Raw genomic sequence first — 11,136 nt, forward strand, 5'->3', positions numbered from 1 at the left:
CTTAGGCGTCTTAGTGTTTCTTGAGCCTTAAGCAGACGTTATGTGTCGGTTTTGGACACCCCATGGCCCCTACCTGTTCAAATGTTGCCGAGGCACTCTCTCTCTGTCACCTCTTCATGGAGCTCCAATTGAAATACAATAGGCCTATGTTAGCCTCTGCATCCACTATATCCCTTCCGACCCCGTCCGTACTTTTCATCCTTTGTTCTCTCTCTATTTTATTCTGGATCTTTTTATCTGACCCATCATCTGGTACACTAATTCTCTTTTCACCATGTCTTACCTGTTGAAAAGGTACCCATTCAGTTCTTACTTTCAGGTGTTTTATTTTTTGTATGTAAACTATCTCTTTCATTTATTTCTTGGTTTTGTGGAGACATAGTTTACCTTCAAGAAACTATACCCATTTGAGCGTACGGTTTGATGAGTTTGGACAAATTGAAACGTCAGTACCAACCACCAGCAATATCAAGACAGAGAACTTTTCCAGTGCTCCACGGTGTTTCCTCATGTGCCTTCGCGTCATTCTCCTCACCCCACCTCCAGCCCTTCCTTCTTTCGTTTTGGTTTTCACTTCCCAAGAAGTGTATGTAACATGAATCAGACAGTATGCGGTATTCTCTTTCTGGCCTTCCACTTAACGCTTTTGATATCCCCACGCATTGTGTATGTCGGTAGTTTGTTCCTTTTGGTCCTTCGTATGGATATGCTGCAATTTGATAATCCATTCACCAATGATGGACGTTTTGGAGGTTTCCAGCTCGGGAACATTATGAATAAAGCCACTGCCAACATTCACATACACGTTTGGTGTGGACGTACGCTTTTATTTCTCTGGGTTAAATACCTAGGCGCAGAATGGCTGGATTACATGGTAGTTGTATGCTTAACGTAATAAGAAACTGCCAAGCTTTTATGGAAACTACCTAGTCTTTGCACCAGCATGTATGAAAACTGTAGTGGCTCCACCTCGCCAGCCCCTGCCATTGTCAGCCATTTGAATTGTAGCCATTCTAGTCGTTATGGTTTGCGGTCTCATTTTGGTTTTAGTTTGCATTTCCATGATGAGTAGGGATTTTGAGCAACTTTTCATGTGTTTACTTGCCTTTCATGTATCTTCTTTAGGGAAATGCCTGTTTAAATATTTTGTTCATTTTTAAAACAAGTCATGGGTTCCCATTATTGACTTGTTTGAGATTTTTATATATTCACATGTGCAAGTAAGTTCTTTAGGGTATATGTGTTCTCGCTTTCCGTGACTGGATTTTCTTTTCTTAACAGGATCTTCCAAAGAGCAAAAGTTTTGATTGATTTGCCTTTTACCTTTTTTTGGTTTTTTTAATAAAGTTAGTTCACCAGTTTCCTCTTGCTTCGTTCATGCTTTTTGTGTTCCAGGAAGTCTTTGCCTAAGTCAAGCTAACAAAGGTTTTTTTCTCCTGTTATCACAAACAAGTTTTATAATTTCCCCTTCATATGTATGCTTATTGTCTATTTTGGGTTATGGTTGTATGTGATTTGAAGTGATGAGAAGGCTTCATTCTTTTTCCATGTGCATATTCAATTCTTCTTCAATATTTGTTGAAAGCATGTTTTCCCCCATTGGATTACCTTAGCGCCATTTTTGAAAATCAATCGCCCATACATGTGTACGTCTATTTCCGGACTTTTATTCATTTTCCGTTTATTTATACGTCTCTCCTTATGCCAGTCCCACAGTACCTTGATGACTGTAGATTTACAGCAACTTATGAAGTTAGCCAGCCTGAGAATTTCACATAGGTGATTCTCTGTCTGAATTGTTCTGGCTCTTCCAATCTTTTGTATGTCAGTAAAAGTTGTAGAATCACCTTGCTGCTTTCTAGTCCTTTGAATTTCTGTGAATCAATAGATTGATTTTGGGGGAATTTACATCTTAGCAACACTGAGTCTTAAAATCCATACACGCCGTCTAATCTGTCTCTCCACTCGTTCCCATCGTTGTGAAATTCTCTCGGCAATGCCTTCGTGTTTCATCTTACAGCTTCGCACATATTTTGTTAAATTCACCCCTAAGTAGTTCACGTTTTGCAGGTTTGTAAATGATATTTTTGTTTTACATTCTGATGGTTTGCTTTTACAGTAGATAACGATAACTGACTTTTGTTTATTGACCTCGTATCCTGCAACCTTGCTGACCTCACCAGCAGTAGTTTTAGCAATTCTTTTCAAAGATTCTTTAGGGTTTTCTGTGTAGATGACCATATCATCTGTGGATAAAGACAATTTACTTCTTCCTTTCCACCGTGCACGCCCTTTTTGAACATTTTTAAACCCTGCCTCAATGCACTAGGTAGGACTGCCAGTCTGGTGCAGATTAGGAGTGGTGAGCGATCTTAGGGGGACAGCTCTCAGTTTTTAACTATGAAGTGTGTTTTCGATGACCTTTGGCAGGTTGAGGAAGTGTCTCCTATTCCTGGTTTCCAGAGAGTTTTTAATCTGAATGGGTGTTAAATTTTGGTACATGCTTTTCCTAAATTATATTAGTATCCTACTGCAGCCATAACACATTGCCACATACTTTAGTGGCTTTAAACAACACAGGTTTGTTATCGTAAAGTTCTGGGGGTTAGAAGTCCGAAACGGGTCTTACAAGGCCAAAATCAGTGTGTCTACAGAGCAATGCTCCTCTGAGGCCGCCAGGGGAGAATCTGTTCCTTGCCTTTCCATTGTTCTAGACGCGGCCTCCATTCCTCGGCTAGTGCCCGTTTCTCCATGTTCAAAGCCAGCAGCACAGCATCTTCCAACCTCTCTCCTCTCTGACCTCTGCTTCTGTCATACATCTCCTCCTCACGCTCATTTTCCTGCCTCCGCCTTAGAAGGACCTTTGTGATTACCTTGGTCCACCCAGATAATCCAGGATAATCTCCACACCTCAAGATCCTCAACTTAATCACATCTGCCAAAAGTACTTTCTGCCTGTAAGGTAAAATACTCACAGTTTACGTGGATTATTAATGTGTGGATACACTTGGGTGCCGTTGTGCTGCCTATGACACGCATCTATTTAGACGGAGGTATGGTTCTCTTTTGAGGTCTATCAATATGTCTGATTTCATGTGTTGATTTTCAAACGTCCAAGAGAACTTCCGTTTCGAGAGAAACTCCATTTGGTCATAAAGAATGTCTTTTATATATTGTTGCTTTCGACTTGCCAACATTTTGTTTAGAATTTTTGTCTGTGCTCTGGAAGGATATTGGTTTGCAGTTATATTTTCTTGTAATGCCTTTGTCTGGTTTTGGTTTAAGGATAATAGCTTCACAGAACGAATTGGGAAGCATTCCTTCCTCTTCATTTTTCCGACAGAGTTGTACAAATTTGGCGCTAATTCTTCCTGAAATATTTTGTAGAACACACCAGTGCGGCCAAGTGTGCCTGGAGTTTCCTTTGTGTGAAGGTTTTGGGCTGTAAATTCTGTTTCTTTAATAGGTATAAGGCTATTCAAGTATTCTCTATTTTCTTGAGCGAGCTTTGATGGTTGTGTCTTTCAAAGAATTTGCCCATTTTTTTCTAGGTTGTGCAGTTTTTTGGTAATACAGTTGTTGATAGTATTCCCTGATCACCGTTTTAGCGTTTGTGCACCCGAAAGTCATGTCCCCACTGCTATTCCGGATACTGGTCATTTGTGTCTTACCTGCTTTTTCTTGGTTAGTCTGCATAGAGTTTTATCGATTGTATTAATTTTTCAAATGAACCAGCCAGCTGGCTTCATCGCATTTTCTCTATTGTTTGTTTTCTATTTCATTGATATCCTTATTCTTTCCTTTTTTCTACTTCTTCTCGGCTTTTTATTTCTTTTGATAGCATCTTAGTTTTGTGGTTCATTGACGTGAGACTTTTCTTCTTTCCTAATATGAACACGTAAAGCTGAAAACTCCTCTCTTTTGACTGAATCACACAAAAATTGACATGTTGTGTTTACATTTTCCTTTAGTTCAAAATGCTTTCAAATTTCCCTAGCGCCTCCTATTTGACTGTGTGTTATTTTGAAGTCTGACGTTTAATTTCAAAGTTTTGTGGATTCTCCAGAAGTTTCTTGTTATGAGTTCTTGTTTACTTCCATTGTGCCCAGAGAACATCCTCTACATGACTTTGATCCTTCTTCGTTGGTGGAGTATTGTTTTATAACCCATGATAGCATCGTCCTTGGCGCTTGTCCCATGGGCCTTTGCAGAGAATGTGTATTCTACTGCTACTGGGCGGAGGAATGTAGTATAATCAGGTCAAATTAGTTGATAGTCTTGTTAAAGTCCCTCGTATAATTATTGACCTCCTATCTATTTGCCGTATCAAAACCTCAGGCAGAATTTTTGAAATTTCCAACTATTAAATAGATTTGCCTATATCTCTTTTAAGTTCTGTCGGTTTTCAATTTTTGTAATTTAAGCTTCTGTTGTCCGGTGCACTGAAGACTGTTACGCTTTCCTGATTAACTGACACTTTTATCATTATTAAACATCCCTGTCTGTCACCAGTAATGCTCCTGGTCCTAAAATCTGCCTTATCCGTTGTTATACCTTCTCTTTTTACTCACAATTCATGTTCACACGGTATACCATTTTCAATCCTTTTACATTTAACCTATCTCTGTCTCTCTGTTTTCTTTCAAGATTTTATTTTTCCTTTTTCTCCCAAAGCCCCTCCCCTCGTATAGAGTTGCGTATTTTTGGATGTGGGTCCTTGTAGTTGTGACATGTGGGATGCCGCCTCAGCATGGCTTGACAAGTGGTGCCATGTCCACGCCCAGGATCCGAACCGGAGAAACCCTGGGCCACCGAAGCAGAGCGCGCGAACTTAACCACTCGGCCACGGGGCCGGCCCCTGTCTGTCTGTATATTAAAGTGAGTTTCTATTCAACAGCATATTGTAGTGTCTCACAGCTATCCTGCCTAGAAATCTCTGCCTTTTATTTGGGGAGTTCAGAATATTTACATTTAGTTTAAGTATAAATGTGATTGGCGTCAAATCCATCATCTTCTTTCGTGTAGACCAGTTCTTTCCTTCCTTTTCTATTTCCTTGTTTCCTTCGTTTGTTTTCTCATTCTTTCTTTCACCCAATTCCCTTGCCATCTTATGCATTACTGATATATTTTTCAGTATTCCATTTTTGATCTACCTATTGGTTTGTTACCTATTCCTTTTGTTTTCTATTTAAGTGGTTCTTGTAGAGATTATATTATACATATTTAAATTTAGGCATTTCACCTTCAAAATAATAAGATTCTACTTCATGTACATGGTAAAAAACTTACATAGTATGCCTTTATTTCTACACTCCCATCCATCATGCGTTTCCATACATTTTGTTTATACATATATTATATCCCCTACAATGCACTGGTATTGGTGTTGAAAACACTCAATTAGCTTTTAAAGAAAGTAGTTTAAAAAAAAAAAAACAACCACTTCCCCCCCGACCTCTCCGACCCATATATACCATTTCTATAGCTATTCATTCCTTTGCATTGATCTGGGTTTAGATTTGGAATGGTTTTCCTTCACCTTAAAGAAATGCATTCCATATTTTCCATAGTGCAGGCCACTGGTGTACAATTCTAATACATTTTTTGTTTGATGGAGAAAACTATTTCACCATTATTTCCTTAATTTTATTTTTAAATTAATATTCGGTGACATAGACTTCTTTTGGACATCCAGTTCTAGGAATTTTAACACCTGTCTAGATTCTTGTAACCACCACTGCAATCAGTATTCGGAAGGTTTCCATCACCCCCAAGAAGTCCCCAGTGCTGTCCCTTTGCAGTCACACTCTCTCTCCACACCTAACCATGGCACCAGCAATCTGCTCTCAGTCATGTTAGTTTTGCCTTTTCAAGAAGGTCATATAAGCAGAAGCATTTAAGATGTAACCTTCTGAGACTGCCTTCTATCACTAAGCATAATTTATGCTTTTGAGTTTCATCCAAGTTGTTGGCTCCATCGCTAGGCCATTCCTTTCTACCATTGAATAGTATTCAATTGTATGGAAATAGTGCACTTTGTTGAAGGACTTTGGGGTTGTTTCAAGTTTTTGGTGATTAAGAACGGAGCTGCTATAAACATTCATGTATAGGTTTTGGTGTGAACTCAAGATTACACTTCTCTAAGGGAAATGTTTCAGGGTGAGATTGCTGGGTCATGTGGCTAAGTGTATGTTTAACTTCCTAAGAAGCAATAAAACTGTTTTTCCATAGTGGCTGTACCACTTTTCCTTCCCTCCAGCAACATGTGGTAAATCCAGTTGCTGCCCATCCTCCTCAACCCCATTTGGTATTGTCAGGTGGTTTTTTGTTGGCTTGCCTGCTTGTTTCTTTTTCTTTTTCTTTAGTTTTAGCAATTTCAATACAGGAATGCTATTATCTTGCCTTAGCTTTAATGTGCATTTGCCTGAGAGCCGGCAAGGTTAACCTCTTGTTCAAGTGCTCAGTTGCCACCTATATATCCTTTGTGTTGAAGTATCTGTTCAAACTTTTTTTCCGGTGTTTTCTTACTGTTGAGTTTTGACAGTTCTTTACATCTTCTGGATACAAGACAAGACCTTTGTTGGATATGTAATGTGCAGATACATTCTCCCAGCTTGGAATTTGTCTGTTCAAACCCTTAACAGTATCTTTCACAGGGGAAAAAGGGGTTTTTGGTGCCACGCCTAAAAGATCTTTGCCAAACCCCAGGTCGAAGATTTTCCATTGTTTCCTTCTAAAAGTTTTACGTTCCTGATTGCGTTCCTGTTCCAATCCATGACCATAGTACATTGCTCCATTTGTTTGGGTCTTCTTTTATTTCCTTCTTCAGTGTTTTGCTGTTTTCAGCATGCAAATAGAGTGCATCATTTGTTGGATTCACAGCTAAGAATTGCACTTCTTTTTGAGTGGCGAGTGGCATTCCTCTCTTAAATTTCATTTTCCGACTCTTCTTTGCTAGTATATGGAAATATGATTGATTTTGTGTCTTAATCTTGTATCCGGCACTCTAGATAAATTCAGTTATTAGTTCTAGGATAGGAGACTTTTGTATATCTGTGTGATTTCAATAGGGGCCATCAGGTTGTCTGTGAATAGAAAAAATTTTAGTTCAGTCTACTGATTCCTGCCGTGGCATGGATGAATTTCCGAAACATTCAAATAGGGAAAAGAGGAGACAGACAGGAAAGATTACATACCGCATATTTATGTGTGTAATAGACTCGAGGAAAGAGAATTCTAAACTATAGCGATATAGAAAGACCAGTGGTTGCCTAAGGCTGGATGTGGACGGTAGGGATTCAGTGGGAAGGGGCGCAAGGGAACTTTCTTAGCTGATGAAAATATTCCCTTTCTTGATTGGGGTGGTAGCTACGTGCATGGTAGCATTTGTCCAAGCCCACGGAACTGTACACTTAAAGTGAGCACATTGTTTTGGTTTGAAAATTAAACCTCAGTGAAGCTGATAAGGAGAAACCTTGGCTATTAGTTTAACTTGGAGGAACTCAGTTTGCTAATAAGCAATACCCAAAACGTAGACTTCTGATCGTGAAAACGTTCAGAGCTTCATCAGTCATGCAAGGATTCTACTTGTGGGCACCAAGCAGGAGGCTCTAGCCAGCCTCTCGTCTCCTCCACACCCCCGCCTCACACAGATGAACAAAGCGAGCTTCAGGATGGGAATTGGCAATGACAGCTAAGGGTGGACTCCATCTCCTGGGAATATCCTTCTGCATTGGTTCTTGCCCCTGCCTTTGCCCTTGCCCTTGCCCCCACTGCATCCCAAACTTGTGCCTCATGCTCCTTTTTCATGTTGAGGGAAGGAAGCAAGAGGAGGAGATTCACGAGGGTGGCCCGATCCTAGGACTCCTTCCCTGCGTCCCTACTCCGGTTGCCGGGACCCCATAGCTTCCTAGGCAGCTTCAGAAGCAGGCTAGAGCATGATTTGTAGCTGCTGCCGTCTCACAGGCACGTGATTATCTGGCTCTCAGTTGTGTCGGCTTCCTGGCTAAAAGCAATGGCCTCCTTGTCGTAGAGCTACATCTTCCCGCTTCTTTCCTCTCTGCTTTCAGAAGGCTCACGTTGGCCTAGACCTTGTCTCTGATATTTCCTCCCTCGGGGCTGCACAAAGTATCAACATGCTCTAATCCCTAATGTGTTTTAAAGGCCTCATACAAACTGAGCCTTCCACGGACAGCGTGGGGGAGATCCTCTGCTCCACATCCTCAGCACCTCTTAGCACTCACGGTCTTTTTAATTTTCATCCTTCGTGTGGTCGTTGAGTGTGTACACCCTGTTTCATTTCTTGAACTTTGTACCCGTGGATATGTCAACTATTTCAAAATAAAATGGCCTGCATTTGCTGAACCACATACTAGGACAGGCGGCCTGGCAAGGGACTGCTGTGTCACCTTGAGGTGCGAGAGTCCCTTTCTGATGTGGACGCTGAAGCATTGGCGTCTCCGGGAGACTGTGAGGGTGTGTGAGGACAGTGCGAAGTCATATGTGAAGGGGACAATGTCCTGCAGACTTGGATCTGTTGTACAATGCTGGTTTCAAAAAAGAAAAAAGAGCACTTGTAACATGGACTCATCCAGATTTGGGACCCAGGGAACTCGAGACCTTCACATTGGACAAGTCATTCCCTCTGCCTGGTCCTGAGTCTCCTCGCTGCGAAAAGGTGCTGGGGGTTGGACTGGGGTCCTCGCTGCATTTCTGATACCGTCCGCGTCTCCACTGCGCGATGCTGTCTTTCTTGAAACTGCGAGGTGGGCCCTGTAACCCCAACTGAGCAGATGAGGGAATGGAGGCTCTCAGAGGTGAAGCGACCTCCCCAAGGTCATGGGACTCAGAGGGGCAGTGAGAGGCGCTGATCTCAGGTGCATTTCAGAGGCCCTCCCCTCTCAGACACACCTGGGCTGCGTGGGGGGCACATGCACCTCCCGTTTGCATACTGCTTTACCCACGTCTTACCCGCTTTCATGCACAGGCCACTCCAGCTGCTCACAGCTGCCCGGGGAACAGGGCCAGGCAGGGCTGGGCATTTGCTCCTACTCCTGTTACTCGGGTGAGGAAACTGAGGCCCAGAGAGATGATGTGACTAAGAATACAGACCCACAGGGCCTCAGAGCTGGGGCCCCCTCCGAGTACATCTAGTCCAATCCTGTGCTGCGAGAGATGGGAGCACTGAGGGCCAGAGAGTAAAAGGCGGGGCCTAGGTCACTTGTCCAGGTGGTGGCAGAGCTGGGCCAGAGACCTCAGGCGAGTCGCTTCCCTTCTCTGAGTGTTCCAACACGTGTGCAGTGAGCAGCAGTAACCCCTGCAGAGTATCAGTGAGGACGGAAGGAGACGGTGCACGAAGAGCGCCAGGCCCAGGACCTGACCACGATGATGACAAAGACGAGGAGGAGGAGCAGGAGGGATGCCCAGGATATCGCCAAACCTGATGTCTCAGGAGCCTGGGAGAGTGGTGGCAGGTCCTAAAAGCCTAGGATAAGCCTCAGGGGCAGCGAAGCCGTGAGGGGTGGGGTTCTGGCTCAATGAAGGGAGATGAGGAGCTGTAGGGGCAGACTGCGTGGGCAGGAGGGTGGGCTTCTGCAGAGAGGGGTGAGAGGTGGGTGTGTCGCCCCCACGACACCGTGAGGCCCTCGAAGGCAGTGGCAGCTGTCTGCAGTGGGCAGAGCACACGTTTGACCTCAAAGGGTCCTGGGCTCAAGGACCAGCGCAGCCACTTTCTGGTTGTGTGGCTTACAACAAGGGTCTTGGAGCCTCAGTGTCCTTACCCATGGTACAGGCCTCTGAGAGGGTGCCACTCACCCCAGAGCTGTCTGGCTAACAACAACTAGGCCGGTACAAGAAATTGTACGTGAATATTTAGAACCACCTTATGCATAATAGTCAATAACTGGAAACAAGTGAATCGAGGAATGCTTGTCCATCAACAAGCGTGAGAGGAGTCAGAGAGCGCAGGCCTGGGCTGGGGAGAAAGCTGTGGGAGCTGCAAGGTGCATGCACACCTCATCCAAGGGCCCTGGCGCATAGTAGGTTCTCGAAAAACACTTGCTGAGACGCAGTGTGGGCCTTTGTGGTCGGGGAGCCTGTGGAAGGCCCGAGGCTGGGGGCGGGAGGGAGGCCTGCCTCGGTGTCACGTCTGCCCTGTGAGTGAGGAGGAAGGCCGCCTCCTAGGTGACCAGACTAACCCCCTGGGGCACCCACAGTCTGCCTGCATTCCCCAGGGCCCTCCTCCCTCCCTGCTCCCAAGGCCGCCCCTCTGCTCTCTTCCTCCCTGCCCACCTTGCTCTCAGCACTGCCCACTGCAGAGTGCGGGGGAGTGGGCCCCTGGTGAGGAAGACCATGGGGAAGGAGAGATGGGCGGGGAGAGTGCTGCAAGCCTGGAGGCCTGGGGAGGTGGTGCCCTCCCCAGCACCCTGTCTCTCAAGGCTGCTTTCTCCTCCTTTCCAGATGAGCTGCCATCTCTCAAGTGCCCTCTGCACACAGTGCTCAAACTCACACCTGTGGCTTATGGTGAGTGCTGCCACCTTCATCGATGAAAAGGCATGTGCCTACTGGGTGCACAACAGGGGCCAGGGAGGTTCCCAGGACGAGGGTGCCAGAAACGGCACGTATCATTCATCACCCCAGGACTGGGGACCCAGGCATGCTTCATTCTTCCCACATCCCAGGGAAGGAGACACAATTTCTGTCAGAATCACGGATGTCCATGTCGCCAAGCATGGACCCAGCAGCCAGGGAGGCAGAAACCACGGCACCGGCCAACAGGGCAGAAACCCACCTGAAGCCTATCTGTAGGAGAGGCGTCCGTACAGAGCCAGCTTCCAGGGGGTGCGCCCCATGCAGGGTCCCACAGGACTCCGCTCAGGACTGCACACACGCTGCAATGCTCTGCTGTTGCTCTTCTGGAATTCTCAGTAATTTTGGAGCAAGGGGACCCGTGGTTTCATTTTCCACTGGGGCTGGCAAATTACACAGCTGGGTCTGGGTCGCGATCCAGGTCTGACTGAGGGAGGAGAGCCTCTTCTTGGACAAAAGAGGCAAGGGCGGACAGGGGCCCTCCGGCTACTCTCTCTCATCTGAACCTGAGGCCTTGTCCTCCCAAGCTGTGGACATCACCAGGGGATC

Source organism: Equus caballus, chromosome X (genome assembly GCF_041296265.1).
Source record: "Equus caballus isolate H_3958 breed thoroughbred chromosome X, TB-T2T, whole genome shotgun sequence".
NCBI lineage: Eukaryota > Metazoa > Chordata > Mammalia > Perissodactyla > Equidae > Equus > Equus caballus.